The sequence below is a fragment of the Quercus robur genome, chromosome 5, assembly GCF_932294415.1.
Source record: "Quercus robur chromosome 5, dhQueRobu3.1, whole genome shotgun sequence".
NCBI lineage: Eukaryota > Viridiplantae > Streptophyta > Magnoliopsida > Fagales > Fagaceae > Quercus > Quercus robur.
Window position 1 is genome coordinate 18858490 of NC_065538.1, and position 18997 is coordinate 18877486.

At 33.3% G+C, this 18997-nt stretch overlaps 1 non-coding gene across 1 annotated transcript; it reads right to left on the reverse strand.

The window, feature by feature from the left end:
• Positions 1–9368: 9368 nt before the first annotated feature.
• TRNAK-CUU (transfer RNA lysine (anticodon CUU)) lies at positions 9369–9441 on the reverse strand. Its single transcript has one exon. It is a non-coding gene; the product is annotated as a tRNA-Lys (tRNA).
• Between the last annotated feature and the right edge of the window lie 9556 nt (positions 9442–18997).

Genomic DNA, 18997 nt, shown 5'->3' on the forward strand with positions numbered 1-18997 from the left:
AATAGAATTTTATTCCCATATGTTCACGTGCAAAGTACTAATCCAAGTAAAGACAAAGTCTACTTAAAGTAGAACTCTATATCTCATATCTACTTTGCTATCATTCCAAACTAGTCAATATACATTGAGCACATGAGGTCCAAAACATCAATTCCAAGCTGAACTTGGATATCTAAGGCCGGTTGGGAATTCAGTGTTTTACTCGTAACATGCTATGAAAACTTCTCGTAAAACAATTAGGAAATAGTGTTACATTTGAAATAGGAAATCAAGGCTTGCATGCCACTCCAAAGCAATCATGGTTTATGTTGAATTCAAGCCACCAACTTCACATATTCCACATAAATAAATCTTACATTTTGTGAGAAGAGTGATCTCATTTCATGAGATATATCCAGTTAGATGTGCAAGTTGGACCAAAAAGCTTTGGCAATTGTACATAAAATTATTAAGGCAACTTCATTTTTCATTACAAAATAGATTTTGATCTTTTTAAATAGGTCATTTTTAATGATCCTAAAAAACTTTGTTAAAAACAAAGTGACACGTCGACAAGGTAGCTCCTCCACAAAAACTCCCATCTTTTTGAAAAAGGAATCTATATATATGCTATTTCGTATTTAATAAAGAGTCTTTCCTTTGTTAGGTTTATCAGATTTTCCATTTTCGCCTCAACAATCTAAAGCTAAAGTCGACCTCACCTCACCACTTAAAGTCGCCTCAAGAGCCCAATAACGTCCCCAACAAAAAATAAATTGATATTTCAATCGGTCATAGCTCATAGGTGAAAAAACTAAAGTTGGGGAATTGGTTTTGGCTGAAATGACCAAAACCAGTGTATTTGCATTAATATTTACTAGCATCATCACGGATTCATATCCTCTAAATTTCCTAGGGTATTCTACTAAACTGATTTCCTTAAATCTTAACTATTCTTTAATGATTTAATGATCTAAATTTTGTCATGTCAGCATTTCTCTATAATCTTAATTGTTTTGTTTGCAACATTATTATATTAGAATATTATTAGTGGAATGCTGACATGGCAGAATTTAGATTCTTAAATCATTAAAGAATTGTTAGGATTTAAGGAAATATATTGGTAGAGTACCCTAGAAAATCTAGAGGATCTAAATCCTATCATCACATATGTTTCGCGTGTGCAATAAGACTTTTTATTTTTTGAGTTTACACATTTTACTTATGATATTTTTATTTTATTTTTTATTTTAAGAAGAAATTGTATTAATACTTGACTATTAATGTGAGAGAAATGTGGAGGTAGGAGAAAAATAGTTTAGTGATACAAAAAAATGATACGTTTGTGGGGAAAAAAAGCATATTTATTTTCTATATTTTTTCAAAAAAAAAAAAATTGTATTAGTACTTGACAACTAACGTAAGAGAGATATGTGGAGGTGGGAGAAAAAATTGTTTTTTTTTTTTAATTTAGCTAAAAATGAGGAGTTTTTAAATTATTAATTTTACATGTCTAACCCTATGATTTAAACTTTAGAAACAGATGAATTTGAGAGTATTTTGGGCATCTAAATTGAGGATCTCAAATAGGAGAAGCCACTTAAATAGTAGTATAAATATAACCATACATGTAAATCTATTACAACTAAAAAGATATATCAAGTTATCAACAATTCAAAAATTCAAATACAAGAAGATTAAATCTCAGTTGTATACCTTGCTATCTTAAGATTCTGCAGTAGCTCTATTTTGTAGGAGATTTAGTTCTTATCTTGATCTTGAGATGATGAGATTTGACTATAGGGAATATGCCAGATTCCAAAATTCAACTAGTCGTTGCACCATTTCAAAATTTCACTCTATTCTGAAACAACACAGTTCAAAGTTTTAATGGTAAAATTTTGATCTCAACCATGTTAAAATAATGCCAAAATTATATGCATTTCAAAATTGATGAATTAGGACAGAGAGAAAACCAGAAAATACATATGAGGGAAGGATGAAGTTCCTAGTTACCTCTTATGCCAAAAGTTGTTCTAAGGATTTGACAAAGTAAGACCAGTGACTTTTCCCACTGCAATTATTTTTCCTGAAGTGAATAAAAATAATTACCACAAGCTAATTGCTCAAACACTCAAATTTAGTCTAAATTTAAAATCCTAGTAGCTTCTAACAGTTTCATTTCATATGGTTGTTTATTGTTTTCTACATTTTCTCAGCAACCAAACAAAGCTCAAAACTGAAGAATTAAAATCCAACAAACAAATTAAATTCCCAAACTCCTAACTCCAAATTTTAAGAAACCCCAATTAGATTTTGAGAAAATAGAAAGCGAATCAGAGGGTTAGATCTAGGAATTGGAGAGAGGGAGTAGAGTATATACCATAGGAGAGCAGAGCAAAGCAGAGAAGTGGTGAAAGTAAAACCCTAGAGATGCTAAAACTGAGATTGCGCATAGACATGTGGTAATTCCTTAAAAAATAGTGTTTTTCTTTAGGGTTTTTTTTCCTTTTTTCTTTTTTTCTTTAGTAATACAGATCAGATTCAAGAAATACCAAAATCTGACCTAATAATTTCTAGTTCTGCGAAAAACCCAATTTGATTCTCTTTACCCATGATAAATAGGGTAATACCAGGCACTTTTGGCCATCCCTAGTTCTAGTCCCAACTTCGTGACTGGTAAGCCCTTTTTCAACATGTTAAGAAGTTGTTGAGGTGCTTTCCACAATTTGGATTTGTTGGTTAAAGTGCCTTTGATGGAATTGGAAATTTGTAATGTAATATTTGGCACTTTCAAGTGTTTTAAACGGAAACATTTGAGGTTTAAATCTTTAAACTATTAAATTAAAAAAAAAAAATCAAGAACTAGTATTTTTGGCAAAAATATGTAGCATGAGAGAACAATGTATCAAAGGTGGCATGAAACTCTAATTGATGATGGTATGGGGACTTGAAGAGATCTATACATACTCAAATGGTTTCTTCCATTAGTTTATGGAAAACTAAACAGAAGAGGGTAGGGGTCTCTCGTTTTTGGGAGGACGGGTATGTTTAAAACAAATAGCTATATTTTTGTTTAGTTAAAACCTTAATAAAATTAAATTAAGCCCGTACGTGTGAAAGTGCACATGTATTGTACTGAGGTAAAAACCCTGATACGTTGACCAACACGGTTAGAAATTCATCACAATGACCAACAGCTTTATCCAGTGTGGTCTTTGCTTCGGCTCTTTGCTCTAGTTTGCTTAATTGTATTATAAAGCTACAACTGCAAAAAGTAAGATAAAGTAAATAATTTTTAAAAACGAAATACTAATGTAAATAATATCGTGCTTGATCGAGTAAAATATATGCTTGTTTCACAATATGGGACCATATCATTTAAGTACTGAAGTTTACCCCAAAAAAAATATCTTTGAAGTACTGAAGCGACATGTTTCCCACTTGCTAAGGCACTCCTTAATCAAGGGAAATTCATGTCAATCATAACAATTAAAGCATCTACAATTGCCCCAAAAAACCAAACTGGATAAGACTAATTATGTTGTTCCAATCCACAAATCTTTGTCTTTTATAGAAGGCTTTTCGAAGATGTTCTATCATCTGTGCAAAAAGTAAGAATTAATCAGATTTTAAAATCTAAATTTTGGGTCTAAAACAAAAAACTCAAACTTATGGTGGGCCAAATTTCCATTCTACAAGCAACTGGTACTTTTCTATCCAGCTTGTGGAGTTTGCCCCATCATTTAATTAGCAATAAATATTGGGCAAAAATCTTCCACAGTGCTACAATTATTGTGGAGTAATGGAGTTGATAAATTCCATTAAACTTTTTTTTTTTTTTAAAAAGCAACAAAAGAAAATTATTTTTAATTGAGAAAAGGACTTGCCACTTTAATAGACAACTATGTTTTTCTTTAGTATATAAGGAACAGAGAGTTTAATTTGGGTTGTAATCAATCTAATTAGGGGATAAAGTTCACTATCATACTCGTGACATGACAAACCTATGCACACTGGTTATATGTTAGTGCATACCGCATTTGGATAAGCTTATATTTGTATTGAATTATTCTATGATAAAGAGGTTAGGTTTTGGTATGATGACAAGCATTTTCCACTAAAAACGATAGGATGCATGTTTGATTTTAGGAATCAACTTCTCCAAAAGAATTATGGGTAGGATTGCCTCCCAATTACTTCCAAGACCCCACAAAAATTGGGAGTAATATGCACCAGGTTCAACCTTTACTATATACTACTCCTATATAATAAATATAACGTCTTATAAATTTTAATCTTTTTTTTATAAGTTGAATAAAATTATTGAAAATAAAAACGCTTATTTTTACAATGATAAACACAAAGAGTTCAAAAAATTACAAAGCAAAACTAAGGGAGTTGTGAAACTCAGCCCTCACACCACTGTTATTCTCTTTTCTCTCACTCTATCTCAACAATTAATGACAAAGCCACCTAATTAGGAATGGCAAAATGCCTCCACCCGCCTTACCTCGACCTAGCTGCTTCCCCATTTGGGTTTCCTTTACTCGAAAATGAGATGGAACACCCATGATTTGACTGCCACCTTGTTAATTTGTCACCCCTAGTTTAATTAATTCTCAATTTAAGAAGGCAGCAAGTCTATCTTTTTTTTTTTTTTTGGTGGAAAAGTTTCACTTAAGAAAAGTGCTGTTTGAAAACACATTATCAAACAAGCTCTAAGCTAGTCATCTATACCGAGCAAATCATAGTTGTCTTTTCTATAAAGGTGTATTTGATAAGTCTTAAGGATTCCAAGTAATAATCCAGTGGTAATAGCATCATTTGTGATATCTCATATTTCTGGTTCATACCTCACCTTCTTTGCTCCCACAAATTTTTTTTTTTTTTTAAATTAAAAAGTAGAGAGAAACATATCCTTCTATCAAAATATTTTGTTGTGCTCTATAAATTTTTTTTTTTTAAAGAAAAAAAAAAAGTTATCAACTTCAATATACAAAAATGTTTAACGATATAGACTCGACAAACTAGATAGAAAAGAATCTTGAAAAAAATTAAAAGACAGAAAATATTCAAATGCTTCTACAAAAGAAGTTAGGTTGGCCCAGATTGGGTTGGATTGGAGTGCTTTATTTTAGATCCCAATTTTCGAGATTAAAGTCTTATTATTATTTTTATATCTTACCTTTTGTTTTGAAGGGAAGATAGGACATATAAAATATATCAATAAACAGACAAAGATTTGTGGGCTGAAACGACTTAGTCTTATCCATTTTTGATTTAGGAGCATTATATTTATATATATGCTTCCTTTTTCTTCTTTTTTTGGGCAAGGAGCATTACATGCTAGCTTTTTCTTTTTGATAATCCGACTGTACATGCTTTAATTCTTATGACGATTGATTAATTTTATTGTCATGATTAACAAATGTCTTGATTCTCCCAAAAATAAAAAAGATTAAGAAACACCTTAGCAATAGGGAAACATGCATGAGGCTAGACTCTAGAGCACTTCCAAGTTATATGGCCCATGCAAAGTAAGCAAATTATAACTCGATCAAACACAAATTCGTTTTCGCATCACGTTTAAGTCTACAGCTGATAATTTGATATTATAATGCGATCAAGCAAACTAGAGCATAAAGTATAAACCATACTGGATATATATAAATTGTGGTTATTCATTGTGATAAATTTGTTAGCGGATATAGTGCCCATGCTACATGTCTCTTATGTGCCTTGGGCTTCATGTTTTGATTATGACGAGGTCTTATTTAATGGTAAAGATACAAAGAAGAAAAAGCTGAAATTAGTTTGCTTATAAGTAGAATTTAATGTTGTGATTGAGGCCTTAATATAAGATATACTCACACTACTTAATTCAAAAGCCTACGAGTTTGAATCCATTATGTTATATTAAATTATTAATTTCTCAACTTATTTGTTTCTCAAAAAAAAAAAAAATTCTCAACTTATTTATTTTTTCTCCATGTAGAACTTTCACTCATACATGTGTACTCAAGAATTTCCTCCTTTTATGTGAGTTTTTGCCTCTATGTGGACTACAAGACCTCCCTATGGGCTAACAAGTCTTACTAGTCTCCCCCTTGCCTATTATCTTTTTTCATTAACCACGTGCCATTCATAAAAACTATGTGTCAACCTCACATGCTCATCCATTAGTTTCTTTATAAATATATGTCCATGGAAACCTTATGCTGCATCATTTTTCTTCAATCTAGCTAGCAACTTTAGCAATACGAAATTGTTGGGCCTTCTTTTGTTTTTTGGTTTTTTCAAAGATCACTCTAATAACCTTACCATCTTGTTGAACACACGTCTAACACCTTGGAGAGACTCAATTAGGTTTTAATATAACATATAAGAATGTTACTTAACTCAAAAGTTTAAAATTAAGCTTATAGGATGGAATTAATTATGATGTATTAATTCTTCAACATCATTACTTTTTCTCCGTGCAAGATTTCCATGGCAAATGTTTATACTCAACAATTGAATCACATCCAAAATAGTTAGGTGGTAATATGGTATAGCTTTTTCAAAGCTCCTCTCTCCCTCTCTTCAATTAAATGAAAGAGATTGAATGTTTAACTTTATACTCCACCAATTACAATTTGCTATGTGTTTGACATTTTCTATTTTAAAGTTTAGCTAATTTATGGGCAAAAAAAAATGATATGAGAGAATATATGATTGGTAAAGCATAAAATGAAACATCCCAATGAAACAATGGATATTTTTATTACGGATAGAATTACCAATTCTTCATACCACCGTCCAAAAAATGATAATAAACAATCTTAATCACAATATTTAATTTATTTTTTTCTTTCATGCTACTTGTGTTTGCCTAAAATACTAGTCCAATACTGTGAAAACCACATTCACGGACAAGTGGGAGTTGTGGCCCATTGGCCAGGAATATTAGGCCCTATACCTTCGGTTGCAGAGAAATTGGGCTTGCAAATGAGTATCGAGCCCAATAACTAGAGGCAAGGATTAGGGGTAGGACGAAAAGACATAAAGTGATTCAATTTGAAAGGGCGGTGTGTTGAATTCTGGCCCTTTTAGTTGCATAAATTCTAGTCCAAAAAATTGGGGAAATGGTTATATAGAAAGCTTATCACATAAACTAAGGGCATATTTGATAGACCGTAATAAATACTGTAATGTAATAGATATTCTTATGACATGACTATTCGGTTGTTTAGTTATATTTTTATTACAATGAATTCCTTATAAATAACTATTCTTCAAAATAAAGAATAACTATTTATAAGAAATAACTATTCATTATCAAAAATACTGAATATCTATTCATTTACTTTATGTAATAACTTTTTAAAATTTTTTCCTAAAAGGCCATTAGTTGTCACATCTTCAAAAGGAAAGAAAATAAATTTTTCTTATTGTTAATTATTTGCTCTATTTTGAACACCCTAAATAAGTGTATTTTAAAAAAATTGACTTAAAAATGATTTAATTACACCTTCTTTTTATACTCTACTAAATTGTGAATGCATATTCAGAATTATATTCCTAAATGGTCACCAAACTAATGAATAGTAATACTTGTAAGGACATGATTTGTAACGAACCGTAACAGTGTTGGGTTCGCACGTAAAAAGGCCCAAACAATATGATTTGTAGAGCATGGGTGTAAAGAACTGGGTTAACTTTTGTATAATAAAAAGATTCACTCTCACGTATATTCAAAGTCTAAAGTTGGCAGAACGATCGTTTTTCTTTGGTAATCGGTACAGTTCTGTTTCCTCTCTTTTTGCTATTTTTCTTTGTCTATGTTTTCTTTCTTTTTCTTTCTGTTCCGATCCCCCCTTTCATTTGCATGTTCTTTTTTCAGTTTATATACCACCCTTTACCTTCTATCCTCACCGCACACGTGTAGGTTGGGTTTGGAGGATTTCTTTCTGTCCCATCCAACACCTCCTGGAACTTCCTATGGGCAGCTGTAAGGCTGCCTCCTTACTGTTCAGGTATCACCTTCACATTAATGCGACCAGAGAGTTGATTGAAAAGTCATTAATGCGGAGGCAGCTGTGATTACAGATATTTGTTTATCTTTTCCCTTTTACCCTCGGTCTGTGATCCTATCTGTATTGGTGACATAATTCTGAGGCCCGGTTGCCACAAGACCGCACCCTGTTCGTCCTCGGACGCACAGTGCCGAGGAGTATGGCGTCCTCGGATGAATACAGCACCTCACCCTCATGATATTGACTACCACCCCCTTCAGTAATTACCTTATGACCGGACTTGGCCTCCGAGGACGGATATGCATCCATCCGTCCTCGGATGGGCCACAGGCCCATTAATCCTGACCTTAATGGGCCTATTGATCGAATGGCCCCCCACAATACTTATTACATTCCAACTTAATGTATTCATTGTAATACTTATTCATATTCTCATGTAATAATCATTATAGTGTATCAAACATGACCCAAGACTTTTTTTTTTTTAATGAGCAATTTTGGCCCCCAAAATCAGGGATAATATTCACTACAATGCTTAAATTGTGCAAAATATATGGTTTCAAATTAATTCAACAGATAAATTTTCTATCACTGTGCACCCTTGGTGTGATAATCACTCCACAAGTATAAATGCTTGTAGGGTGTAGGGGGTAAGAGTCGAGATTCAAATTTTCAAGAGAGAGCTTCATACACATATACATTTAGATTATGATATAATAGAAATTCTATCTTGTATTTAAAAAAAAAAAAAAAAAAAAAAAAAAAAACAAAAGGATAAATTTTCTTACTGTTAAAAAATATATTTGAAATTCAAACCCCACGTAATAAACCAATTGGTAAGTTGAATTTTATCATATCTATAAAAGATTAATAAATCATGCAAAATACAACCAAATATAATTGTGAAAAATACATGGGTTCAAATTAATTCAACGGATAAATTTTCTTATTGCTAAAAAAGATATTTGAAATTCAAATCTGCCTACGTCATAAACCAATTGATAAAAGCAATTGATAAGTTAAATTCTACCATATCTATAACAGATTAATAAATTATGCAAATTACAACCGAATATACAAATGATAATTGAAAATTTGAAATTGTACCCAAAAATATATAAAACCCAAGAATGTATTGGTCCATAGGATAATGGACTGTGGTCACATTTAAGGTGCAAAACATTAATGGTCCAGCTGCAAGACATGGGTTCAGAGCACCAAAGAAAAAGGTTGGTCCAAAATTGTTTGTGACCAACGTTGAAGAATTTCCACGAACTAGTGGGAATGGGCTAGGAAGGTTTCTGGGTTTCTTAACATGGGCCCAGGCAACAAGAGACCAAAAAGGGAAAAAGACTCAATAAAAAAAGAATTCGCCCACCGTGGGGCTCGAACCCACGACCACAAGGTTAAGAGCCTTGCGCTCTACCAACTGAGCTAGACGGGCTTTTGTTTGTTATCCTGCAATTAATTTATCTCACTTCTTATAGGAGCGTAAGCTTTGTAATTTAATGACTACTATATAATAAACACTAGGTCCTAAAATCCAAGTTTGTATCAAGTACAAACCAATTATGATAGGGCACTGTTTGAAGACTCGGAAGAGGCAAGGATCAAATTGGTCGTTCGCAATGCTAAGGGAGAAGTGTTAGCTGCACTTTCAAAGAAAATTCCCTACCCCCGCTCGATGGATTTGGTGGAGGTCCTAACTACAAGAAGGGCAGTTCTGTTCATTGTGGAATTGGGCATGTCACAATCAATCTTTGAAGGAGATTCAAAGGTAGTGTACAAGGCTTTGAAAGCAGCTGATGTGGGTCATTCTTCAATCGGTCAATATGTGAAAGACATAATGCTTATTGTTGGTTCACTTCGAACCTTTTCTTTCTCTCATATTAGGAGGCAGGGTAACTGTGTGGCTCATGCCTTAGCTAAGAGAGCAAGATTTTCTTTTCCGTTATTAGTTTAGATGGAGTATGTTCCTTCAGATGTGTTTCCATTTGTAGCTTTAGATTTCTAGTTTTCTAATAATATTTCGAGGTATTGATTCTCAAAAAAAAAAAAGAAAAAAAAAAAGAAGTTTGTATCAAGTACTCATATTTTATCTACAACAAATGGCTATGCTCTCGTTAATTATTAAATTATCTCAATTATTATAGCACTGCAAGTTTTGTAATTTATTGGCAGATCATATGATAGGAGAATGAAAGTTCAACCCACCACAACTAGGCCTAAGCTGAGAATTGATAACTTGAGGCCTGGCCCAGATGAAATGAGCATCGAACTAAAATTCACCAAGAGCATTGCATCCTTGACCACTTCATTGGAGCAAACCCCATGAGCCAGGATCCAGGAACCCTTGGTCCTTTGAAAACACGAGCCAAGATCCATAAACCCTTGATCCTCTAAAAAAATGAGCCAAGATCCAAAACCTTTGGTCCTCTGAAAACATGAGCCAAAGCCCAAAAATCCTAAGTCCTCTAAAAACATGAGCCAGGATTTAGAAACCCTTGGTCCTTTGAAAACATGAGCCAAAACCCAGAAATCCTAGGTCCTCTGAAAACATGAGCCAGGATCCAAAGCCTTTAATCCTCAGAAACACATGACTAGAATCTCCATATTTTCTTGACATTAGGTAAACATGTCTTGTACTCATTCAAAAAAAAAAAAAAAAAATGCATGCATGAACTATGTTTGGACCTGATCCCCCCACCAAGAGGTACATAGGCAATCTCCCTTGAGATTCGGTCCACATTTTGATCCACAACATGACCATCTGCATTTTTATCTACATGCATCATACATTCACCACAGTTAAATACTGATTGCAAAGTTAGGTGTCTCTTTCATACATTGACATTCACTTTTCAAGCTCTGCCAATAAGGGGCATTCTATTGACATCCCATTTTGCAACCCGCATTTAATCTCACATGGAGGGTAAAAGGGTAATTTCACCTTGGTAATATGCATCTTTATTCTGGTCACTAGATCATTAATCTCATTTCACCAAAATGATCTTAATGTTATAACAATCAAATTGACTGGTCATAAGCTCAAATCGGACCATCAGATTGAAAGTTATCATCAAATTAAGTTTTAATAGCCGAGATGCACTATCACAAATTGAGTCCGACTATATGTGATTATGAACAATTGATTTCAATTGGTTATAAGTATAATCAATTTGAGAATGATGACGTGTCATAATTTGATTGGTTAGAACTACATTTTATGGTAGGGTTGCACACACCTAATTAACTAGATAGTTAAACATTAATTATTCAATGAGTAATTTGTGCAATTATCTTTTAATTAGGATAAATTTTGAACCAATTAAGTCTGAAATAGGAGTGATTGGAGCCATTTAATGTTAATTGGGAGCTAATTTGGGACCTATTAATATTAATTGTGCTGAAATCATTTTCTAACAAATGAACTTTGCTCACCATTTCATCGACATCTCTCAGAATATTTTGAATCTATGAATGAAGTTAATTTTCCCAGAAACTAGACATCCGGGGTTTTAATTTGAGCACAAGAATGAGACAATTCCGATCAAAATTAAGTCATATATGATTATTCAAAGTTAGCTCTACAGGCTATTACAGCAGTTACGGAAAAACCAAATTTTGGCTTGTTCTTTACTCCCACCAATCTTTCCATTTAATGCACCAAATTTTCCCCAAGGCTAAAATGAGGTCTAGGTAACCCTCATTAAATGGTCTTCCATTCATATTTCCTCCACCACTACTATATAAACCTCCCCTCTCCTTTATTCCAGAGCACACAAAAACCCCCTCTCTTTTCTTCTCTTGAGTTCTAGTGAAGTTGAGTAATCTTGTCATATCTTGGTCTTCTTGAGACTCAAGGTATTGAGTGAGACTCACTCTCCCTCTCCTAACTCTTCCTTTCCTCCATCCTTAGGACCTCCATCAAGAGTCCCTTTCTCCATCATATGGATCTTGCATGAAAGTATAATCCCTTTCCCTAATTGATTTTTGTGTTGCCAAGTTGAGAGTTTAAGATTAAAGTATGATAATAATCATTTAAATTCTTTTGAATATATTTGAATGTTCTTAATTGTTTTTATATGTTCTTCACATATTTTTTATTGTTCATCACATGTTCATGCATAATATTAGTTTCGATCTTAAATCCACATAAAAAAAACATGAAAAAGATGTTTGTTTAATAATTCTTTTAAATTCTTAAATTTAGGATATCACCATCCACACACATTCACTAGAGTTTATTTTTTAATCAAAATGCAATACTTAATAAATTGAATTAGGGTTTATCACATGTACACACTTTAAATTCAACATGCAAATTGATTGATAACATATTGGATAATATGATATGAATGTTGGCCACCATAGTCTAGAATACCGGTTTCACCAGACAAGGTGGGTGCCTAACACCTTCCCACCTTGTAACATAGCCTCCAAGCTTAGACTTATCCGTGTAATTTTCAATTTGTAGATTGTAATTAGAAAACAAAGCCATATACTTTATCTTGGATTGCATCTATGACCAAAGCTATGTAATTTTCCTATAATCAATATAAATTCAATTTTAAATTAATAAAATGATAAATTTTTCAATTATGATTTTCTTATTTTTCCAATAATTAAATAAGTGGCGACTTCATTGTAAAACCCTTAATCTAAAGGGAAAAATATAACTAGTCGAACCTCCATTTTGAGAGGCAATAACACGACCCCACCCATTCACGTGAGTTTGGCCAACATCCTATAAAACAGGTCGAGGGCGCGATCTTTCACACAAATTACGCCAGGGAATCAGATGCCAAGGGAATCTGGATTCCCCCTTTAAACCCCTTTCAGTAGGAATGTGGATTCCCTTTAAAACAGGTGGGTATCCAGATTCCCAAACTTAAAGGAAATTATATATTTTATAAATTGACAATTTTAACCATTTTTCCTTATCATTTAAGTAATTAAGATAAGATATAAAATAAATCATCAATATCTTTTCCCTTATCTTTATATTTTCCCACCAAAACAACATAAACAGGATAGACAACTCTGTTGATATATTTTTTAACAAAGGTCTATTTAGATTTCATGTGTGAAAAAAAAAAAAAAAAAAAAGTTTAAAGGGGACCCTCTATTATTGCCAGGTATTCACTTTTATTGTTGTGTGTGTGTGGCTCAACAAATTATTAATAGTTTATATTTTGTTTTTCATTATTTATTTAGATGAAGATTTTTTTAAAAGGACTTGGTAGTTCATATTCAAATCTAAGGATAGAATGGGAAAAATAAATAATTTATTTAAAATTTCTGAAAATAAACCAAACATTATCATCTCACATTCCTAGGAATTTTAAGAGATTCTCAATGAAACCAAGCATAGGAATAACTACATTCCTAGGTATCAAGATTGCAAGGAATCACATTCCTAAAAATCTAGATGCCAGGAGTAATGTGAATTCCCCCGTACCAAATGCCACATTAAGGTATACCGAGTGCTACTAATGACCAATAATATTTATATACTATGGTTTCTTAGTATTTTAATTATCTCCGTTTAAAAGATTAAAAAAAAAAGAAAAAAAAGGACAATTATCTTATTACATAAAAACTAGGAAATGCCATGGGTTACAATTGGAGAAACATCATCCTTTCTTCTAACCAAATTTGGAACTTCTCAATAAACTTTACTCTCTTTGCTAATGCATGAGCTACTACATTACCATTACATCTAAGATAATTAAAACAAGCTTTTCTAAAATTCAAGGCTAAGGATTTGCAATCTTCAATCATATGACCATATTCTGCAAAACATTCTTCTTTTGTCTAAAGTAAATTGATGATGATTTATGCATCCCCCTCAATAATGACTTCATGAAACCTAATTTCTGCAGGAGCAAACTATGGCTTGATGACATACCATTTACCTTTTTTAATGTTGGGGTAGTGTTTACACAATTATATTTGTGAAACATTAAGTTTGCATCATAACCTTTTTAACTTGTTTTGTAGTTAAAAGGATCTTGATCTAATTTTGCTTAGTTAAAAAGAGGGGGTAAAAAAGGGTCATACTAAAGTGGTGCATAATACCATATAACACCTTAATAATTCATAAGTAGATAAAGAAATCATACCACTTGGAATCAACCCATAACATACTCTCTAGTCTATACTATTAATTTGTTAGCATACGGAAGATGTTAGTTATTATTATTATTATTTTAACATATTTTCAATCTTTTTATATTCATAAAATTAATCCTATAGTATGGGAGTTCAAGTGATAGTACTATGAGAGTTCAAGTAATAGTTCAATGGTAATGATATTTGTTAAGTTATGTTTTTTACATAACATTTATGTTTGTTTTATTTTCTGACAGAAGTGTTGTAATTTCATTAATTTATTTTCTTGTATTTTGTGGGATTTAATTATAATGGGTTTAGTCTTAAGTAGTAAAGATTTGCTCAAGACATTGGAATTCACGACTAACTCGAGCTACAACACCCGTGAACGTCACATGAGGAGCACATGCCGAAAGCTTAAAAGTCAGTGTATTTCGTGAGTAGCTCACGACTTGGCTAAATCGTGAAGTGACCCGCGAAATGCTCAGACAACTGGAATTTGTGTGTGACTCTTCCTATCCTTCACTCACACCATATACACTCTCATTACCCACAAAATTTTAAAGGAGCCATCATATAGAAAACCCTAGAGATTGAGGTTTTCACAACACCCACCTTTTAGATAAAGCTACTTATCTTTAAGTGAGAATTCCTTTGTAGTCTCTTCTCTTCCCCTCTCCCATTGTTATACTTTGAGAGGAGATTTTATCCAAACACAACGCGCATCAAAATTAAGTGTAAAGAGTGTTTTGGAACTTGAGAAGCATTGGGTCTTTGCTAAAATAAGTCGATGAGGCTTTGCGGTGCAATCAGGCAATATAGTTAGATCTAGGAAGCTAGTGAAGACAAGGATTGGTGAAGTCCATTGATAGCTGGAGCTTTAAGGGCTCAAGTACTTTGGGTAGATTAGGCTTTAAGGGTCTTTTTTGTATCCTTGTATTCTAACTTATTCGCTAGTGGATCATTTTGGCTTGGAGGGACGCGGAGAGATTTTTACGTTAAGTTATTCAATTTTCCTCTTCGATAACACATCATGGTGTTATCTTGGGTTTGATATTAATTTACCCTACTGTCCTTTACATTTATTTTTTAAAATACAAGATAGAAATTTTACTCAAACCTAATATAAGTGTATATGTGTGTGAAAACTCTCTTCTAGATACTTGAACCCCGACTCTTACCCCCTACACCCCACAAGTACTTATACTTGTGGAGTGATCATCGCATCAAGGGTGTACAATGCAATTGCATCCTCATGATCATTCATACAATTGTTGAATGAATCAATTAATTAATTGGCTAATTACGTATATTCTACTTTAATTGTGTTTAGCTTAAAATTAATCTAGTCATAATTAAAAATTGAGGGTCTAAATTAGCTCTAACACTTATAGTTTTATACTATTGAGCTTTCAACATTCTTTATTGTGTCTTATATATATATATATATATATGATTTGAATCTTACCTCTTCTTCCCATTAAAACTCTCTCTCTATTGTTAGTGATAGTAGCATTTCTAATTTTAAACCAAAGAAGAAGAATGACAATGGTTGATTTCATATCAGAGGGTGCGAGGTTGAAGATGATTGAATTTGGGAGTTATCGTTGGTTTTCAAATATGGATGAAACACACCGTTTTATTAAAGGGTGTTTATAAATAATGCGTCGTTTCATGTGTGTTGTTATTTAAACCTCAGTTGGGCAAAAATGGTATCGTATGGCTTGGGAGAAGAGCAAGTGGCTTTTGGCATGAAGATCAATTAGTTGGTTGTTATTTATGTTTCCTAATTTCACGGATTAGATCCATATAATGTGGATTAATTTGTTATACAGTTTTTAGGCAGATTGTACTATAAATATCTTTGTACTCTTCAGTTTATCATTAAGCAAGAAATACAATTTTCTTCAATCAAACAATCTCTCTCTTCTCTTCCACTTTCTTTTTGTTTTCTCTCAATCTTTCCTTTCTCACAAACAATTCTTATCATTGTTCTGTTCTTGCTTCAACACTGAGATTGTGTTACACAGTTCTATAAGAAATTCCATGGTATCAAAGCCTGAAATTCCTGTACAGAATTCTTCAATGGCAGCCTCAAGCTCAACTATTGCATCTTCTTCAACAACTTTAAATTCTACAATGAATGTAGTGAATCAACCACTTCTTCTTCTTTCAAATATGTCGAATATGATGACAATCAAGCTAGACAACTCAAACTATATCGTGTGGAAACATCAATTTTTATGGTTTTAGAAACTTATTCCTTGTTTGAGTTGCTTGAAGAATCACAATTGGTTCCTGAGAAGTTTCTTAAAGATCTTGGTGGTGCTTACACCACAATTGTGAATCCAGATTACACACTCTGGAGGTCAAAGGAGAAGGCTTTACTAACTTTCGTAAGTTCCACTCTCTCACCATCTATCTTGGCTCTCACAGTTGTATGTACTTCTGTTATGGAGGTCTGGAACGTCTTGGAGAACAGATTCTCTTCAATCTCTATGTCTCATGTGATGAATCTTAAGGGTAAGTTTCATAACCTTAAGAAGGGAGCAGATTCTGTAGATGTTTATCTACAAAAGATCAAAGTGGTGAGAGATAAGCTCCTAACAGTTGGTGTAGTTGTAGATGATGAAGAACTACTCCATATAACTCATAAAGGGCTTCCTAAAGACTATAATGCTTTCAGGTCAACAATAAGGATCAAAAGCACTCAATTAAGTTTTGATGAATTGTCAACCATGCTCAATGCAGAAGAAGAGTCTTTAAATGAAGGGTTGGATGCTAAAGATTCAATCTTTGCAATGGTAGCAATGGCTATGCCAAAGCCAAGTGGCAATTTCAATCAATTCAATAGAGGAAGGGGCCAAGGAAATTACAATAATAGAGGTGGAAAAGGAGGCAGAGGTGAAGGCAATCACTTACCTCGGTACAATCCCTTCACTCCCTTTCAGCCACATCAGTCAAATACAAGCTCAACTGCTCCTAGATCAGAAAGACCTACTTGTCAAATATGTGGCAAGCTTGGTCATATAGCTATAGATTGCTATCATAGGATGGATTATGCCCATCAAGGTAAACATCCACCTACTAAACTTGCTGCAATGGCTACTGCTTCAAATGTTTGTCTTGCACAAGAGTAACCTTGGCTAGCAGATAGTGCAACTACTGATCATGTCACTGCCAATCTTAATCAACTCAGCTTTTCTCAGCCTTATGGAGGTCAAGATCACTTTACAGTTGGAAATGGGCAGAATTAACCAATTACTCACATAGGTAATACCTTCATTCTTTCCTCTTATTCAACTCTTCACTTGAATAATGTGCTTAAGGTCCTTTCAATTTCTTCTATAAGATCTATCATGACAACCACTATTGGTGTTATTTTGATGAAAATATTTTGTCAATTCAGGCTTTGGCCACAGGGAAGGTACTCTACCAAGACAAGAGTAAAGATGGAGTTTATCCCATCTATCCTCATAAAGCTTCTCATCTTACTTTGTCTCCTAAGGTCAGCAACAATATTGCCAAGTCCAATGTTTTCAATAAAGCACTGTGGTACATGAGACTTGGTCATCCACATGATCAAGTCCTCAAACTTCTTTTTCCTAATGTCAAATCTGTAATGAATAAGTGTACTGCTTTGGTTCAATCTTGTATTCATTGTTTGTATGGTAAAATGCACAATTTACCTTTTCCTAAATCTCAATTTGTTGCCTTATCTCCTTTGGAACTTGTTCATTTTGATGTATGGGGTCTTGCCCATATGACTTCCATCAATGGTTTTCGTTATTATGTTCTATTTGTTGATCACTTTACAAGATTCACTTGGATATATCTTCTTAAGTCAAAATTAGAAATGCCTTCTAAATTCATTTTGTTTAAGGTCATGATTGAAACACAATATTCTACCAAGGTTAAAACTCTAAGGTCAGATGGAGATGGTGAATACACCTCTTCTGCATTTAAGTCTTACCTTCTGCAAAATGGTATTTTTCACCAGATTTCTTGCCCTTATACCCCACAACAGAAAGGTCTTGTTGAGAGGAAACATAGGCATCTTATTGAAACTACCATTACTCTTCTATCTCAAGCCTTTATGTCAACTAATTATTGGTCCTATGCTTTTCTCACAACTATTTCCTTGATCAATTTACTTCCAACTTCTGTTCTCAGCTTTGTCTCACCTTGGTACAAGCTGTATTCTACTCTTCCAGATCTGTCACAGCTGAAAGTTTTTGGTTGTGCTTGCTATCCATATCTTAGGCCTTACTCTTCTCATAAACTTGATTCTAGAACCAATGAGTGTTTATTTTTGGGCCACTCCTCTAGTTCTAAAGGGTATCTTTGTCTTGATGTTTCTTCTCAGCACATATATACTTCTAGGCATGTTCTGTTTAATGACTCTAAATTTCCTTTTTCCACTCTTTCTTCATCTGTCTCTAAATCACCTTCCTCTGTTTTAGTCTTGTCAAATTGTCTCTGGTTGTCTAATCTTTTTTATCTTCATGCTTCCAATCATCCTTCCTTGTTAGGTCCTTATTCCTCCCACACAAATCCCTCTCCTCATGACAATTCTCTTCCTTTTTCTCCTTCTGCAAACATATCTCATACTAACACTGACCTTGCTCACTTTTCCTCACCTTCTCCCATTGTTCATGATTCAATCTCAAGTCCTTTATCCTTACCTACAACCTCCATTTCTCCTATTCCACATACCTCACCTTTTATCACTGATTCTACCATCTCCACTGTTTCCAATCTGCATCCAATGCAGACTAGATCTAAGAGCAGGATTGTCAAACCTAACACTAGACTTTGCTATAAAGCTATGTTGGACTATACCTATACAGAACCACCTTCTTATAAAATAGCTTCCACATATTTAG